General features: G+C 39.6%; 1 protein-coding gene and 1 long non-coding RNA gene across 8 annotated transcripts in view; one reads left to right on the top strand and one right to left on the bottom strand.

Moving 5' to 3' along the window:
* The window catches only part of LOC112643367 (zinc finger protein 420-like), a 642,213-nt gene that overhangs the window by 111,004 nt on the left and 511,184 nt on the right, over nt 1-20,025 (top strand). The gene's annotated exons all lie outside the window — the stretch shown is intronic.
* On the bottom strand, nt 324-19,588 carry LOC118352196 (uncharacterized). Its single transcript, XR_004808954.2, has 4 exons — nt 19,383-19,588; nt 19,129-19,197; nt 13,573-13,677; nt 324-5,598 (listed from the first exon to the last, which is right to left on the bottom strand). It is a non-coding gene; the product is annotated as an uncharacterized LOC118352196 (long non-coding RNA).

The following is a 20,025-nucleotide window of genomic DNA, read 5'->3' as shown; positions in this document are numbered from 1 at the left end:
ATAAATAAAATCTTTTTAAAAAAATAGGTCAAAAGAAAAAATTCAAAAGAGAAAAAATAGCCTGAGACCATTGAAAATGGAAATAAAAAATGCCAAAACTTCTGGGATACAACAAAAGAACCATCATGGCAACAAATAACTACATTATTTGTAGTTTGAAAAAAAAAAGATCTCAAACAATTTAACTTTACACCTCAAGGAACTAGAAAAACAAGAGCAAACTGAGCCCAAAGCTAGTATAAAGAAAGAAACAGGAAAGATCAGAGAAAGAAGAAATGAAATAGACACTAAAAAGACAGTAGTGAAAATTAAATCTATTTTTTTTAAAAGAACTAAGTTGATATAATAACTGGCTAGATTTGCTAGATTTAGGGAGGAGAGAGAAAACTGAAAGAAATAAAATTTGAATGGAAGAGAAGACATTACAACACAAATATAGACAGCACACAAATATAAATGATCAAAAGAGGACACTATGAATGATTATGTCAAGAAACTAGAGAATCCGTAAGAAATTCCTCGAAGACTACAGCCTACCAAGACTGAATCATTAAGAACTAAAATAATCTACATGGACCAGTTACTAGTAAAGATATTGAAAAAGTAATCAAAAACCTCTCAACAAATGAAAGCCCAGAGGACTAGATGGCTCACTAGTGAATTCAATCAAACATTTACAGAATACCAACTCTTTTCCAACTCTTCCAAACTATCACAGAGGACAGAATTTTTCCAAACTCATTTTTCAGGGCCAGCATTACCCTGATACCAAAATAAGACAATGATACTACAAGAAAATAAAATTACAGGCCAATAGTGGTATGAATATAACTACAAAAAACATTTAACAAAATATTAACATGTCAAATTTAACAGGGCATTAAAAGGAGCATGCACCATGATCAAGTGGGATTTATTTCAGGGGTGCAAGGATGGTTCAATATCCATAAATCAACCAATATGGTACACTTCATTAACAATATGAAGGATGAAAATCATGTCACCTCAATAGATGCAGGAAAAGCCTTTACAAAATTCAACATCTATTCATGATAACTGAACGAACTGGGCATAGAGAGAATATACCTCAATATAATAAAAGCCATATATGACAAGACCTTTGGATGAGGATTAAAACAAGGATGCCTGCTCTTGCCCCTTTCAGTCAAATTACTACTGGAAATTTTAGCCAGAAAAATCTTGTACAAACAGAAATTAAAAGTAGACATATTGGAAAGGAGGAAGTAAAGTTGTTTATATTAGCAGATGGTATGATATATATAAAAAATCCTACTCTCCCTGTTAGATTGGCTGTCATCAAAAAACAAGAGATGACAAGTGTTGGCAGGTATGTGGAGAAAAGAGAACCCTTGTGCACAGTTGGTGGGAATGTAAATTGGTACAGCCACTGTGGAAAAGAATATGAATGTCCCTAAAAAAATTACAATAGAACTATCCTATTATCAGGCAATCCTACTTCAGGGTATATATCCAAAGAAAAGGGAATCATCATCTTTAAGAAATATCTGCATCCTCCCATGTTCATTGCATCTACAATACCAAGACATGGATACAACCTAAGTGTCCATTGTAAGACAAGTCAATAAGAAAATGTAGTGTGTGTGTGTATGTATATGTATATACATATATGTTTTTGTTTAAGAAAACAAAAACACACACAAAACAAAAACAACTTAATACTTCCTAGATAAATAGACTCAGTATTATAAATATCAAAGACTACATCAATTCAAGGATTCCTTAAAGCATCTATCAAAATGTTACATACATACATCTTTGAGCCAGTGATTACAGTTCATATCCTACAACCCATAAAAATGAACATTCACAAAGCTGTCTGAAACAAATATAACATTCTTTATATGAAAGAAACTTTGAGGGATGCCTGGGTGGCTCAGCGATTAAGCCCCTTTGGCTCACGGGATTCAGGATCTAGTCCCACATTGGGCTCCCTGCAGGAGGCCTGTTTCTCCCTCTCCCTGTTCTCTGCCTCTCTCTCTCTTTCTGTGTGTCTCTCATGAATAAATAGGTAAATCTTTAAAAAAAAGAAAACTTTGAAAATAATGTATATGTGATCAATAAGCAATTGTTTACATGAGTATTTTAGGTATGTACTAATTTTATTTTTACTGATAATAAAACATCTTCACAATATATCACATAAATGTTGAGAAAAGCTGCATAACATTATATAAAACACAACATGTACATAAAATGACAGGCAAACTTTTAACCCAATATGTGTATTTATAAAAGATTTAAAATTATACAGCCAGGGACAAATTTGAATGAATGTTTCTGTACAGAGAGATTTATATTTGGTATATAAAAGTGAAGAACACAACTTATTTCTAATTTAGAAATATTTAAAATATTTCCCACAAAAAGAAATATTACATTGGTAACAAAACAGTGGAACCACACTTGAAACGCTACTCAAAAAGCCAAACTTCTATTCTGCTTTTTCAATTGAATTGTAAGCATTTTTTTCTGTTTTCTTTTCCTTTCTTTCTTTCTCTCTCACAAAAGGTGGGGGAGGAGCACAAAGAGAGAGAAAGAATATCTCAAATAGGTTTCAGGGTCAGTGCAAAGCCAGACACAGGTCTCGATCTCACCACCCTGAGATCATGACTTGAGCTGAAATCAGTAGTCGGTTGTTCCACCAACTGAGCCACCAGTAACCAAACAGTTACTCAGTTTATAACTAGCCTTCAGTTCAGTGATTGAGCTATGGATTATTTCACAGACCTCTACTTTTTAGATATCGTGGTTGATTCTATTTTTAAAAATTAATTCTTTAACAAATCAAATTTGGCATATGATTTTTAAAAAGATTTTATTTATTCATGAGAGACATACAGAGAGAGAGAGAGAGAGAGGCAGAGACATAGACAGAGGGAAAAGCAAGTTCCGTGCAGGGATCCTGATGTGGGACTTAACTGGGGCTCCAGGATCATGCCCTGAGCCGAAGGCAGATGCTCAACCGCTGAGCCACCCAGGCATCCCTGGCATATGATTTTAAGGGCAGTGTTGATCATTGATTTCAGGTTATGTAATGATTTAGAAGCACTTTTTTTAAAATTTTTTTTTAATTTATGATAGTCACACAGAGAGAGAGAGAGAGGCAGAGACACAGGCAGAGGGAGAAGCAGGCTCCATGCACTGGGAGCCCGACGTGGGATTTGATCCCGGGTCTCCAGGATCGCGCCCTGGGCCAAAGGCAGGCGCCAAACCGCTGCGCCACCCAGGGATCCCTAGAAGCACTTTGAAATGACAAATAGCCACCCTTTCTTTCCATTGCCACAAGAGAGATGCAGGAACAACAAACTTCTATCTGGAGGTCAAAATGCAGATTTCTCCCCTGTGTCTTCAGGTGCCCTCCTCACCTACAAATGTCCCCAAATTCTGCTTCAGTAATGGGGATGTGGGCTAGACTGAAGTTCCTCTACAAAACTCCTATAGCACAGACCCTGTAATCTCATGGACCAGAGCCAGGGCTCAGCTTTCAGAAGTGTAATTGGGAGCCCTGGTGCTTCACCCTTTCCTCATATTAGAATTACCTGGGACATTTTATTAAAACAACATTGAAACTGGGTTTCACCCCAGATGCAAAGACAGAGTTATTTAGAGATGGTCACAGATGAGGGTAATTTTTAAAACTACCCATGTGATCCCCACAGATACAAAGACTGAGAAACATGTATTTATATATTGCTTCTTAACCTAAAATGTGTGCTAGTCACCTGGAGATTTTAATAAAAGTTATAAGCCTCTGCACATAGAAATTATGATTCAGGGGCACCTGTGTGGCTCAGTCGGTTGAGAATCTGGCTCTTGATTTCAGCTTACATCATGATCTCAGATTCCTGAACATCAGGGCTCCACACTCAGCAGGGAGTTTGCTTCTTTCCCTCCCTCTGCCACTCTTCCCACCTCCTCTCTCTCTCTCTCTCTCTCTCTCTCTCATACATAAATAAATCTTTAACCAAAAAAAGAAAGAAATTCTGATTCAGCTGGTCCAGGGTAGGGCCCGTGAATTTATATTTTCTCCTGTTGCAACTCTGAAACATTTTATTTTCAGCTTAAAGTATGATTAACCAGAAAAATTATATACACAAAAGCTATACAAAAGATTTTTTTCATATACACAAAAGCTATACAAATGATTTTTACTAAGGGAGTAGACCTAATGAACTTGTACACATCTTCAGATGGTTCTGACACACATATTGTAGTATGTTATTTGTTCCCAGTATAGACTTCCCTGAGAGATTATGTCCTCAGTTGTCCCTTGTTAGCCTGAGAGGGGACTAGAGACAACCATAGTATCTGAACGAGACTATTTGGAAAAAACATTCATTTATTTATGAAATAAATGTCTCTGGAACAAATTGGTGGTTGCCAGAATGGAGTAGAGTGGGAGGATAGCAAAATGGGTGAAGGGAGTAGGAAGTGCAGCCTTCCAGTCACAGAATGAAAAAGTCATGAAGGTGAAAGGTAGAGCATAAGGAATAGAAGCAATGATTTTGTGATAGTGTTGTAAGATGGCAGATAATATTTACACTTAATGCTGAGCATAGGATAACATACAGACTTGTACAGTCACTATGTTGCGCACCTGAAACTAATGTAACATTGTGTGTTGACTATACTACAGTAAAACAGGTAAATGTTTCTAGAGCATCTAGTATGTACTCAGATGTATGGTAGGGTGCATATACTGTGGGGTTTTGTGCTAGGAACTTCACATTTTGTGAGCCAATTGGAAAATACTCTGGGAGTTGGTTATTATGTGTATATATCTTTCCCAAGGGGTTATAGATGCTAGTCCTTGTAATTCCAGGAACAAAGGGTTCTCTGTGTTTCTTTGCTTACCTTAATGATTTTAAGAATAATCCTGCATGAGAGAGCAACTAAGTGAGAAGAGAAGGATAGAATAGAGAAAGGCCTTTCTGTCTATAAAGAAAAAAAGATAGCAAGGAGAGAATAGCCATTTTGACAGACTCGGGTAGATTATTCACTTGGATTCATTCATGTATTTTGTTTGTTTTCACCATGAAGGACAATCAGTACACTCCCCAGAAATGGAAGGTAGAATGCTGCAAGTTTCTCATGAGGCACACATTTTAACAAGGAAGATAGAAATTGGCTTGCCAAATTGAAGTCCTCTCTCTGAGTGCAGGTGTCCAGAAATAGTGATTATCAGCCCTGAACTCTGCTGTTCTCTCAGTTGTTCTGGAGACAGAGTAGTGGGAGGGAGTGGGAGATGGGTCAGGGTGGTGCCACTGCCTGGTCTTGGAATTTTTCCAAAGGAAACGTGATCTGACAGTTTTCTGTTAAACCCTGCAGACTCAGACAGACTGTCTCTATTATAACCAAACATTGCCACTACAGGTGAAATGATAATTTGCAGTTTTGAAGGAAGGCGGGGTCATAGAAACACAAACCCATATCTCAGGGTCCAGCTGCCTTCCTGTCACACATGCAGTCTTCACACTTAGAACCTTCACACTCAGTCCACCGTCCTGGTAGCAAAAAAGCATTGTGTATTTTCTGTTTCTGTGTGAGGGGCACAGTCTGTAAGGGAAGGAGGCAGATCAACAGTCAGCAAGTGATCATGCAAGTAAATGCAATTCTGGGGACAACTCCCAGTTTGAAAGCTACACAGGAATGAGGAAAACCCCGGAGGCATGAGCTGAGCAGTAGAAATGTAGCTTTTGACACTACACCAATCCCTGATGGCTCTCAATGTAACTTTCTGTACTCCTTACTGGCAGTGTTTGTTGGTATTTAATCCAAGTAATAATGAAATCTGATTTTTAAGATACTCAAGGATTACAGGGTGCCTGCATGGCTCCATCAGTTAAGTGCCTGCCTTCAGCTCAGGTCGTGATCCCAGGGTCCTGAAATCGAGCCCCATGCTGGGCTCCCTGCTCAGCGGGGAGTCTGCTTCTTCCTCTCCCTGCTCCCCCTTGCTTGTGCTCTCTGTCAACTAAATAAATAAAGTCTTTTTAAAAATAAGATGCTTAAGGATTACAGTCCTTAAATCAATCTCTTCAGTTTATCTAGACTAACTTTTCAGGATTACTGGAGGGTGCTGGCAATGCATCCATGTTTGTAATAATGCGTAAGGTAGATCTCTTGGAATCACATAATCTTATACAAGAACAGTCTCTGAATAACAGTTTCTAAGAATATATATATTTTTTTCTAACTGGGTTATGTACGTAAAGAAGATAGTGATTCTGTCTACTGGAACATCTGTTTTCTGATGATTGTGGAGAGCCTGTTGAAGTGAGGAAGTAAAGAGTATTTTAAGACGCTCTGTATTGTGTGTTTTATAGAGCAGCTGTCAGCCTTAAATGCATTTTATGACATTTTCTCTGGTTTAAAAATATTTTAGTATCAAGCCTAAGCTCAACATGCATTTCTCCACAACTTTCTGCCATGCAGAAGATTTCACACATCTCATTTTATTTTTAATAGTTTCCTTTTACTCAGGTGTGAACATACAAATTGATCTGAAAATAGCAAACATTCATTTCTACACAATATTGTATCAAAGATTAAAGTTTCATAGTTAGGGTATCATGACAACTGTTCCATAATTTGACATTACTGTTCACTTACTGTTATATCTGACATTACTCTTTGACACTGGCATACAAGCGAAGGAGTCTTGTCTAATAGTTGAGTCATTCTGTTTTCATTAAATCCAAGTTGGTCATATGGAAGATCCTTTTTCCTATTATACTCAGTAGTTCACCTAACAACATAATAAGAACCCCAAATCTTTTTTCATAGTTGATACTGAACTGTAGAATATTGCGACAAAAAAAAGAAACTTGTAAAAACTAAAATTATTGGGAAAAAAACCTGTCAGCCTAATTAAACTGTCAAGATATAGGAAACAAAACCCAGGTGTTTTAATTTTATTAGTATAGCAGAGTAGCTAAAAGCACCATCTTTGCTACAACCCCAACACTCTGCCCCAAGCAGTGTGTGCATTTTCACATTTGGTTAAACATTCTATGCCTACTTCATTTTCCTCTGCAAATAAAAACTATGTATGGAGGCACCTGGTGGTTCAGTCTGTTAGGCATATGCCTTTGTCTCAGGTCATGATCCTGGGGTCCTAGGAACGAGCCCTACAGCAGGGAGCCTGCTTCTCCCTGTCCCTCTGCCTGCTGCTTTCCCTGCCTATGCTTGTTCTATCTAAATTTAAAAATCTTTATTTTTTTTATTATTTTTTAATTTTTATTTATTTATGATAGTCATACAGAGAGAGAGAGGCAGAGACATAGACAGAGGGAGAAGCAGGCTCCATGCACCGGGAGCCCGATGTGGGATTCGATCCCGGGTCTCCAGGATCGCGCCGTGGGCCAAAGGCAGGCGCTAAACCGCTGTGCCACCCAGGGATCCCTAAATTTAAAAATCTTTAAAAAGGGCACCTGGGTGGCTCAGGTTGAGCATCTGCCTTCTGCTTAGCTTGTGATCCCGGGTTCCTGGGATGGAGTCCCGCATCGTGCTCCCTGCAGGGAGTCTACTTCTCCCTCTGCCTATGTCTCTGTCTCTCGTGAATAAATAAATAGAATCTTTTGAAAAATGAAAATTAAAAAATAAAAATATTTTTAAAAACTCTACATATGAGCCCTTATTAAAGAGTTAAGATTTTAAAAATTAACGCATGTACAGTGATTCATACAAATTGTATATAAGGGCAGCCCCGGTGGCTCAGCGGTTTACTGCCACCTTCAGCCCAGGGCGTGATCCTGAAGACCTGGGATCGAGTTCCACATCGGGCTCCCTGCATGGAGCCTGCTTCTCCCTCTGCCTGTGTCTCTGCCTCTCTTCTCTCTCTGTGGGTCTCTCATGAATAAATAAATAAAATCTTAAAAAAAAAAGAAATTGTTATGTAAAACCTAGTATGGTTAAACATATTAAACATTCAAAATAACAGACCTTGACCTACTAATATTAACATGTCATTTTAAGACTTTGTTTATTTAGAGAAAGAGAGAGAACACAAGTGAGTAGGGGGAGGGGCAGAGGGAGAAAACCTCAAGGCAGCTCAGCACTGAGCATAGAGCCCAATGCAAAGCTCGATCTCACAACCCTGAGGTCATGAGCTGAGCCAAAATCAAAAGTCAGACACTTAACCAACTGAGCCATCCAGGCGCCCCTGATATGTTTACATAAATACATACATATGACATGTTTACATAGGTACACAACTATATATATGTGTATATATATATGATCTTTATTTATAAAATCATATATAGAGCATCTATATCTATAAAATGTTATATATAGGATCTATATATGACCCTCTGCCATAATGAGGTTGGAGACTTTGGAGCTGAGAATACTTATAAAAATATTTTTCTCAGTTGCTAATTACCAATACAAGTTTCTATTATGAGGTCATATACCTGCAAGCAGACTATTAAGTGTGTTCAAAAGAGAGTGTTTCTAACATCCCTGGAGAACAAAAATGCTGCCATATGGAGGAAAGCAGACCATGCTAAAGTCTGACACGGGCATGAAGCTTGCATGTTTCATTGGATTCTATGTTTCTCTGAGAAATTCCTCTAGTGGAACTACAGTTCCTTCCAAATCTTCAGACCACTGAGTTGTGCCATAATTCATAAGCAGAGAAAAGAAATCAGACAAATGACTTGGTAGATTCAGTGATAACAATTAAGATGAAATGACAATTTCTGTTACGCTAATTTGTGCAACTAATGAAAATCAGTTTGTAAAGTTAATAAGGACATTTGGTGGCTTTGGGAAGGTGACAACAGTCAAATGTGGATTTGTTCATTTGAAATCTGAAAGGACCAAGGGATCAATGATCCCAGGATTAATAGTATTTCTAAACAGAACAATATCTATGAAGACTGGGATTGTTATAAAAGAGCCTCTCACCAAAAAAAAGTTTCGGGAAAAGAAGGTTTAATATTCTTTTAAATGACAGAATCTGTTTATTAAACCACCACAATTGCCAAGGCATGGATTAGACCTATAATGAGAACAACTTATATTCTATATATTCACAAAGGGACCACATCTAACCCTTACAGGTACAAACACAAACTGGAATTAACACTCAGACATTCAAATACACAATCACATATACTCACACACTTAGTCCCACATTCTGCCCATGCAGAAACACCTACCACATATGACTCCCTTGCAACATACAGACTCATGAAACACATGATAACAGAAGCTCACACAGTCACACTTGGATTCATAAAATCTCAGCAAGTCACAAGAGTCACTGTATCTTCATGAAGTGTTTTTATAATGAAAAAATAGGATTAATTACAGTCCTCTGGGTATCTAAAAACAAAAGCTCTTTCCACTTTTTATACTCCTTTCAACACAGCAAAACAAGAACCACTGAAAGAGTAAGGAGCACTGCCACCTTTGGTCGAGGTGCTTGGCATGAAGACAAGTAGTGACACAGTTGGATAAGAAATAGGGCACAGGGATAAATGGAGTTGCAGAGAGTCCAAGGGCTTGGAGTAACAGAGCCACAGGGGAAGAGAGGACAGAACCTATGTTAGTTTCCTAGGGTTTCTATAACAAATTACCACAACTGTGTAGCTTAACCAACCAAAAAATTAGTGTCTCACTGTTCTGGAGGTTCTTAGATGTCTGAAGTCAAGCTGTTAGCAGGGCCATACTTTATCTCAAGAATGGAGTCTTCCCTCTTTCTAACTTCTGGAAACTGTCAGCTATGCTTGGCCTTCCTCACCTAGTAGATACATCACTCAGCCTCTGCCTTCATCATCACACACTGTTCTGTGTGTGTCTAAACTTCCCTCATCTCATTAAAATAGCAGTCATTGAATTCAGGTTTACCCAAATCCAGTATGAGCTCATATCAACCTAATTACATCTGCAAATCCCCAATAAGGTTACAATTACAGTACTGTGAATTAGGACTTGACCATATTTATTTGAGGCACACTGTGTAACCCACAACAGGGCTAAAGGGCACTAGGCAGTTTAAGCGTCCCTAAGGGATTAAAGTACACTACAGGTTTTAAGGTTGAGGGTGGATTTATGCAGAGACATTAAGGATATGAGCCTTATGTGTGTTGAGGGAATGAGGGTGATGGAAATCATAGGAAGGAAGGGGATAATGGATGAGGAATTAGTTGGCAAAAGGCAGTTCAAAGGCAAGGTTTCATCAAAGGCATGCAAACCTTATTGCCTATGAAGGATTAAAGAACATAGGGGTAAAAGAGGGATAGTTGCTTGTGAGTGCAGTCCTGGGGGTATTCAGTGCTCTAACTAGGAATGAATAGTGGGAAGAAAAGATGGGAGCATAGGTAGTTAATGAAGTTGGAGGGGGATCACTGGAGCTGGGAAAACAGTGAGCATCAGTAGGCTTAAGGGCTGATGAGAAAGTATCAGGGAGTGTAGGGTTGGGGGTAATGCATGCAAGGTCATGAGGAAACTAAGGACTCCTGATAAATGGTGGTTTTGACATTGAGGACAGTGGACATAAAAGACACAAAAAATGGGCTGAAGTCATTAGAATGGGGTGGGGAAGTTAAATGACAATGGAGGAGGTGCAGATAATGGAGGATGGACGTTCTGTGGGCAGTGGAAGCAAGGTTGGACTAAGGATTGTAGAATCAGGCAAAAAGGCTTGATAGTTTATACAGGTCTAAAGTGGAGAAGATGAACATAGAAGAGCATGAGGAATTGTAGAAGGATCATTTGGAGAGAGAGTGTTAGAGATCATGGATATTTACAGCTATAGGGGTGGAAAGATTGAGGTCACAATGGGGGACAAAAATGGAGGGAGGGGAGCAATAATACATCTGGGAGTGATGAAGTTGCAGGGATTCAGTTGGAGATCATTCATTCTTCTACTCATTGATTCCCTGATCTGCCTTTGATTCACAATTGTCAGCAGTTTCTAATTTCAGCCCATGAGATAATAACCTTACTTATATAAAATACCCAGTAAGCTTTTCTCTTTTTTCTTTTTTCCTTTTTTTTTTAAAAAAAGATTGTATTTATTTATTCATGAGAGACAGGAAGAGAGAGGCAGAGGCAGAGACATAGGCACAGGAAGAAGCAGGCTTCCCATAGGGAGCCTGATGCAGGACTCGATCCCAGGACCCCAGGATCACGACCTTAGCCAAAGGCAGATGCTCAACCACTGAGCCACCCAGGTGCCCCACCTAGTAAGCTTTTCAGTGGAATATACAGTAAAAGACCACAGGTAAAATTTTGAGTCCACAATGAAAGTCAATATTTTCTCTTTTCTTTGGGGATACCACGTACAAGGTGTGACCATTGAGGGGTCACGTGGCAACCATAAAAGGAGATGGATTCTATCAAAAATCTGAATGGTCCTGGAAGTAGATTCCCCACCATAAGCTGCAGAGAAAGCCCAATACCTCATGAAACCTTGATTTTGACCTTGTAGGATCCTAAAAAGAAAACCCAGTCAAGCCCACTGAAATTCAAACATAAAATTCAGAGTATTCTTTTTTAACTCCTAAACGTGTGGAAAGTGGTTATAGTAGAGATAACAACAACTAACATAGGGCATAACTTTAATTGTAAAATAAAAATTGTACAGTTTAAACATTTAAAATATTTAAATAATAAAAATCCCCATTAATTGCCTGCATTCAGTAATAGTTTGATCTTCAGACATAACAGCTCATCAGTTTGATGTGTATCCTCTTGTGCAATCAGAGCAAATAGGAAGTTTCACTTGAAATTGTGTACTTGGTTTGCACTTGGTTCAGTGTTTACATAATTTACATAAATCGGCCCTTCAGATTTTCCTCAGAGCCTCTAATCCCCCCTTCCTTTCTCTCCCCCAGTCTGTTCTCTGTAGATGTGCCATCACATCCAACATTATTTTTAAGATTGCTGATAATGAAGAAGAGACAGAAATTCTACTCCCAGGGAGGCAAAACCAGCATCCACATCCTCCTGGAAAAAAATGAACATGTAGTATCCAATTCCTAGAGCTTTAGACAGATTAACTCACATTATATATGTATGATTCCCCATACTGTGTCCAGGACCTAGTACATACTCATATATACCTAGAGCATGTAGTAGATACTCAATAAGCATTCCTTTATGAATGAGTACATACTATTTACCCCTTGCTCTCACCACTGCCTTACCTAGTCCTTTCTGAACTTGCAGGGGATGGACAGAATGTGGTCTTTCTGGAAGCTGTTAATAGTCTTCATTGGCAACAGAAGACGTACTTGTGTTGAGATAGAATGGTTTGGTTTTCAGGTGTGCTCTTCTGTACTCTCTAGCTCAGGGCAACTGGAATTGAAGTCTGGGGACAGCAACCTCAATGGTTGTTAAAAGTACATATTAATGGGCTTCATGCATTCATTCACTCAGATACCTGACTGTGGGTGCTTAGAGTCTGTTTTTAATGGAAACCTTAAAATGGTTTGTATATACGTGAAATTTTGACAAGCAATGTTTAGAAAAGTTAGTCTTGGGTTTGGCTTCACATTGGGATCCCCTGTGTAGTTTTTAGAAGTACCAGTTCCAGTGTCCCAACTCCAAAGATTCTTGTACTTGGTCATTGATAGGCCTAGTATTAATTAGGTCTTAATGAAGAAGCCCAACTCATTCCACTGTGACACCAGTGTAGACACTGAAGCTTTCAAGTACATATCTTATCCTTCTTTTTTTCTTTTTGTTTTTTAAGATTTATTCATTTATGTTAGGGTGGGAGGGCAGAGAGAGTTGTAAGCAGACTCTATAATGAGTGTGGAGTCCAATGGGGAGATTGATCCCAGACCCTAAGATCAAAACCTGAGCTGAAACCAAGGGTTGGATGCCCAACTGTTTGCACCATCCAGGCATCCCCTCAAGTACATTTCTGAGGATGGAGCATAGGGTCTAGTCACTGGGAAGGACTGCTCTGCATAATATTGATAGGGGAGAGTCCGTGTACACCACATTCCTGATTTTATACCAGACTGTATGTGTCTCCAGGAGAAGTACACCTCCAAATAAGACATAAGTTAATTACATTGGGGTCTCCACTTAGAAACTCCCAATGTGTATAGATTTTTCACATGTTTCCACAAGCAATGGAATAGCAATCAGATGGCATACACCCTCACTGGCCAAGGGGAGGCTTTTGGATTTCACTGTGAATGCCATAGAAGAAACTGAAACAATGCACCTGGGTGGATCGGAGGTTGAGTGTCTGCCTTTGGCTCAGGTTGTGATCCCGGGGTCCTGGAGCCCTCCTCCTCCCCCCACAGGGAGCCTCCTTCTCCCTCTCCCTATGTCTCTGTCTTTCTCTCATGAATAAATAAATCTTTAAAAAAAAAAAAAAAACTGGAACAGAAGGTAAGTCCTTATAGGATGGAGGAGCATGTGAAGAGTGAGACAGGAGAGGTACCTAGGCTTCCAGAATCATTCCATTCGAGAAGAGCTTCCCAAACCACAAATTAAGGTCATGTTTTCTCCATTGACCATTGGCCCTCACTTGTGTCATCTGCTTCATGGACTGCCACTTACCTGGGTGTGTGACTATTGTCTCCTTTCTCTTCATGTGCCAGGGCTCTTTAGTTTTCCAAAGAACTACCAGATGCAGTCTACATACAGTCTAGAGACAGCAAAGCCCTGTTTATAAGAAAAAGAAACGACTCAATGGAGAATGTAAAATTTCAAATCCAGCACCATACTTGGTAGAGAAGAGAGCACATTACAGAAGGATATAGGGATCCCTGGGTGGCGCAGCGGTTTGGTGCCTGCCTTTGGCCCAGGGCATGATCCTGGAGACCCGGGATCGAATCCCACATCGGGCTCCCGGTGCATGGAGCCTGCTTCTCCCTCTGCCTGTGTCTCTGCCTCTCTCTCTCTCTCTCTCTCTGTATCTGTCATAAATAGATAAAATATATAAAAAAAAAAAGAAGGATATAAAAAATTATTCCTTCAAACACTATTTTCTGATGGCCTCTTGAGAATACTTAGGAAGCATTTTCAATGTTCAGCTCCCTAATTCCACTTCCAAGTACTACTGAATCAAAAATAAGGAATAGATATCTGATTTTAAGATGTAACAATATTCTATGCCATTCAGTTTCTAGAATTACCACAAATGTAGAGTGAAAGTTGCAGAGAACATCAGGGAAGGGGAAGGTTAAAGCCAAGATAAAATATCATAAATCCTTCCTTGCACCAACAAACACCTGATGATTTCCTGAATGATGTCATTTGTGCTGAGTTACACTATAGACTTTTAAGACAGGTCAACATGTGTAATTATGTCCTTGTTTCCTTTTGCTAAAAATAAAGAACATATCTGTGACATTGTGCAGAATAAAATGGAAACTTACAGGTCGGGATCCCTGGGTGGCGCAGCGGTTTGGCGCCTGCCTTTGGCCCAGGGCGCGATCCTGGAGACCCGGGATCGAATCCCACATTGGGCTCCCGGTGCATGGAGCCTGCTTCTCCCTCGGCCTGTGTCTCTGCCTCTCTTTCTCTCTGTGACTATCATAAATAAATAAAAATTGAAAAAAAATATTAAAAAAAAAAAAAAAAGAAACTTACAGGTCTAGGGCTAATTTATAATCTTTATTTGCAAAAGCCAGGTTCTCCAGTAAACAAAGGTCATACCCTTCATTTTCTGGGGGAATCTGGCAGAGAGACTCTGAACAAAGTGAAAAAAGTTAATATCAGCTCTAATGAGAAAATTTGCAATTATTGGCCTGAAGCACATCGGACTCATCATTGTTGGCTATTACTTTTTTAATTTTTATTTATTTTTTTAAAAGATTTTATTTACTTATTCATAGAGACAGAGAGAGAGAGGCAGAGACACAGGCAGAGGGAGAAGCAGGCTCCATGCAGAGAGCCTGACGTGGGACTCGATCCATTGTCTCCAGGATCACGCCCTGGGCTGCAGGCGGCGCTAAACCGCTGCACCACCGGGGCCACCCCTATTACTTTTTGTAAAAAGCAAATCATACGATTGCAATTGTGAGATTATAGAAGTTATGAAATTTCACAGATTGCTCCCATGTCCTGTAATTTTTAATGTATTCCAAGTAGTTAGTCTTTCTCTGAAGCAGTCTAGTCAGCAAGGCTCTTTTTCAGAACATTGACTTATTCTGGGCCTTAAGCCATCTAGTTTGTTCATGTTCATCTAGTTTCTATAGACTCAAGCCACATCCAGAAAGAACCTAAATATTATATATTCTCCTTCTTCACTTGGGTCCTGAAACCCGACCCATCTCCAGTGAGAATCATGTGTATCAACACATCCCCAGGTTGATCTATTACAGAGGGACTGTTTTCAAAAGTTGCAGGTTATGAATTCATGGTAGGAATTCTTCATGCTGCGTAGAAAGCCTAGTTGGAGAGAATAAACAGCCCCAGGGATAGAAAGAGGAGTATCTTAAAGGGCTGACATTGGCTGTCATTAAAATGATAAACAGTAGTCCAAAACATTTGCTAGGCAGGACCACCAGAGGTAGAGAAGTAAATGCATGCAAATTCTAAATACATGGCATTTGGATAAGAAATGAGGACACAGCCCTGAGCCAAGTCAAGATTTATCTGAGAAGCAGCCATTTCGTCCTCTCTTTCTGCTTTGATTGTTTTCTTGGGTGATATTATGTAGAGAAATCACACCTGTAAGCCCTTAGTGGCCTCAGTATGGCCTCTTCACCTGCGATCATCAGCATAGTGGCAGAAGGATCTTGAAATATATAAAAGACCACATTCTCTCTTAATTTTTCATAGAGAAGATCCAGAAAAAATAGAGCTCCTACATGGACACTTGCATGTGAGGTTTCTTCTTGGTTTCAAATGTCCTCCCCTCCCACGGACCGCCACAAATCCTGCCACAGGATGAGGAACTTTGGCTGCACTGACCTGCCCCAGACCGAACAGTCTTGATAGCTTCTCTTCAACTGAAACCTGGGCTCAGCCTTCACAAATAAATCTTTTAATCCTTGTGCTTCACTCCGGCCTACCTGAGAATCCCCTAGAGCACATATTTAAAGCAGCACTGATGCTATTACCCTGACCCATAGACAGACTCTACAGAGGGCCCGGTGATGGTGGTTCTTAAAACTCACCCTGAGATCCTTACTGTAACCCCAGGCTGAGAAGCAATGATGTGCTTTCAAATTTTAATGTGCATAGAAATCATCTTTGTGTTCCAGGTCCCATTGAAGAAATGGTGATTCTGCAGGCTTGAAATGGAGCCTGAGAACTAGCATCTTTCACGAGTTCTTTGTTAGTGCTGATGCTGCTCCTGGAGACCCACATTTAGTGGCACTAACTAGAGAATACAGGCACAACACACCTGAGCCCCCCCACACCCACCATCTTATGTCAGCCCTGGTTAGTGCCCAGAAAAGAGTTTACTTTTCTTTGTTGTAGTTTACTGTGGGTTCCTAGCAAAGATCATTATCACCATCCTGAAGGGCCACATGCTTTCACAGCATTTTAAAGTTTGCAGAAAGAAGGCTGGTGAATGCACTAATGTCTAAGCAAGTCTCTATTTGGAAACAATGTGTATACACTGATTACTGCAACATTTCTTGAACACTAATTTTGTGTTTCCAGGGAAGTTATGGTGCACCCTGTTGGCAACTTCACATATATAATGCGATTTCATCCCTGTAATACCTTGTGAGTTGGGCACTGTGTCCTATAATAACCCAAGATATTGGTACTGGGCCCCACCTATGTGCTTCATCTTGTTTTCCTGTTTTTAAAAAAAACTGTGTAAGAGTTAAATATCCATGAACAGAAAAATACAGAAAGGAAAAATAGATAGTAGTTCTGAGAGTTTTCATTGTTGTGTTTATATTTTTTTAACTAGATAAATATCTGAGTTTATAAGTAAAAGCCAGTTTTCCTGTACTTTGTACATGCTCATTAGCAATATATGATCATTTTAATTCCTCCATATTGGTGTTACTAATTTTTTTCCCTTAAATTCAGTCATTCTATTTTTTTTTTTTTTTAATTCAGTCATTCTAGCAAATAGGAAGTATCATCTCCCTGTAGTTCCCTGCTTTTTAGGAGTGGTTAAGGAAAATATGATATTTATTTATTTACTTTATGATATAAATTATATATCATAGAATATATTATGTATCATAAATATATAATATATATAATATAGTATCTATCTATATAAAATTTAGCCTTTAGTCCATTTGGGACACATATGTGACCCTGAAGGATGTTATGCTAAGTGGAATAAGACACACAAAATGGCAAATATTGCATTATCTCAGTTATGTCTGGAATCTAGTGAAGTTGAACTCCTACAAGCAAAGTAGAATTGTGATTGCCAGGAGGTTGAGAATGAAATAGGAGATGTTGGTCAAGTTGTCCAAAATTTCTTTCCTGCAGAATGAATAAATTCTGGAGATCCAAAGTACAGCATGGTGACTACAGATAATTATGTATTATTATACTTAATATTTGCTGAAAAAGTGGAAGATTTAATGATAAAAACAAAAATGAAGATGCTGGGCAGCCCCCGTGGCACAGTGGTTTAGCGCTGCCTGCAGCCTGGGGTGTGATCCTGGAGACCCGGGATCGAGTCCAGCATCGGGCTTCCTGCATGGAGCCTGCTTCTCCCTCTGCCTGTGTCTCTGCCTCTCTCTTCGCTCTCTCTGAATGAATGAATAAATAAATCTTTAAAAAAAAAAAAGGAAGATGCTAAAATATTTAGTCCTTTGCTCCCATATATCTGCTTCTGGGTTTTGGAAATTGTGAGCTCTAGCCCTGGAGAGATGAAAGGACCAGCCACTCAGAATGGGATCTCAAAAGAAAAAAAAAGGGATCTCCAATCTGTCCTGGGAAGGAAGGAAATCCCAGAGCCAGGCCAGACCTGGACACTGCCTCAGAAGAGGGTGGATCTGGTTTGGGCTGGCTGTAGGCTGATCTCCATGACTCTGGGGGTAATTCCAGCTCTGTCATTCCTAAGCCCATCCAAAGAAATTCAACACCCAGAGTTCATCTTAATTTATCTAGTTTTTTTCCTGTTTATTTCATAAAATAAAATAGAAAGCAACTTAATATAAACACTTAGAATATCCTGGGACAATTATATTAGAAAACGTTATTCTTAACACAGATGTAAAATAAATGCTACTAATGCTATTAAAAACTCTGGTTAAAAAAAAAAAAACAAAAAACAACTCTGGTCAGTGGAATGAACCATCAGGGATGATACCAGAACTCACGCCACAACACAGGCAAGAGACTGGCCCAACTGAAGCAAAGGACCACCTCTTCTTTTTATTTATTTTTTTATTATTTTTTTTATTTTTTATTTTTTTTAAAGATTTTATTTTATTTATTCATGATAGTCACAGAGAGAGAGAGAGGGGCAGAGACACAGGCAGAGAGAGAAGCAGGCTCCATGCATCGGAAGCCCGACGTGGGATTCGATCCCGGGTCTCTAGGATCGCGCCCTGGGCCAAAGGCAGGCGCCAAACCGCTGCGCCACCCAGGGATCCCCCTTTTTTTATTTTTTATTTACGATAGTCACAGAGAGAGAGAGAGAGAGAGAGGCAGAGACATAGGCAGAGGTAGAAGCAGGCTCCATGCACCGGGAGCCCGATGTGGGATTCGATCCCGGGTCTCCAGGATCGCGCCCTGAGCCAAAGGCAGGCGCTAAACCGCTGCGCCACCCAGGGATCCCAGACCACCTCTTCTTTATGTTGACTCCACAATCCTGAATTCAACAATGTACCAATTTGCCCTAGCCTAAAAATTCCTGCAAGGTAAGGATCATGACTCTTCATCCGCTTTTCTAATGACCAGATGCCATGGAAACCATCAGTTTCTGTTTCTTTACATTTCTACAACTGCCTAGTGTTCTTTACCATACCACAAGGAAAGTCCCCTGTATACCACCTCTCCTCACATTGACTCCACAATCCTGAATTCACAGCATACCCATTTCCTAGTCTAAAAGTTCTTGGTACGGATCATGCTTCTGTTTTTCTAATGACCAGATGCCACAGAAAACAATCAGTTTTTATCTGTTTGCATCTCCACACTTACTCAGTGTTCTTTAACCAAAGAAGGGACTCCCACCTGGGTACCACAGAGAAGATTCCATCTATGGAGGGAGAAGACGACCCTGGATGACTCACTCCTCTTTCTCTGAAATGGAAGCAAATTCAGATTCTGGTGCCGGCCTAATGCTCTATACAGGACATCCCCAAATATTCCAAAGAGTCCCTGGTGTTGGAGAGAATATCCCCGGTGAGACTGACTTAATGCCCTTCGTAGGGATCCAGAGAACAGAAACCTTAGGCTGAGTCTGTGCCACCTGGTAGAGCACAGACCTGTCTTGATGGAGCAGTATCCTCTGATGCACGTGTAATGTATCCTGTCTCTAAGCAGAGCTCTCAGAAGTAAGAAACCTTTACTTCAGTTAACTCAGGTAATAGCTAGCTATAGTCCTGGTCATGATTTTTGATATTTTGTGAGGTCTTAACCCTGCATTGTTAAAGGATCTTCTCCCCTCCTGAAGTTGCATTAAGGCAGGACCTACTGTGGCACATAGGCTTGTTGCCACATAGACATTCTGCTTGTTGCCACATAGACATTCTGCTCTGACCATCAGGAGTGCCATTTCTTGAAGGAACATCAAACTTGTTAACCATTTTTGTGGAACTGTCTTCATAACCCCATGCCCAGATCAATGTTTGGCTAATGTAATATCTCATATTGAAAGATACACATTCAAAGATATTTTGAGTATCTCTACATTCTTTCAGGAGGCAGTTTCATTCCTTTTTTTTTTTTTTTTTTTAATGACAGTTTCATTCCTGATTGGACTGACCTTATGTACTGGGACCATTAACACAAGATAACTATGTGCATAATTATATAATAATTATAAATGGATTCATACTATGGCTGTAATTTGTCTTCATTACTAGAGTGGATGATCTTATTGACTATTTCACCTATAATGTGACTAGC

This window comes from Canis lupus, chromosome 1, assembly GCF_003254725.2.
Source record: "Canis lupus dingo isolate Sandy chromosome 1, ASM325472v2, whole genome shotgun sequence".
Lineage (NCBI taxonomy): Eukaryota > Metazoa > Chordata > Mammalia > Carnivora > Canidae > Canis > Canis lupus.
This window is presented reverse-complemented; position numbering and strand designations above follow the sequence as displayed.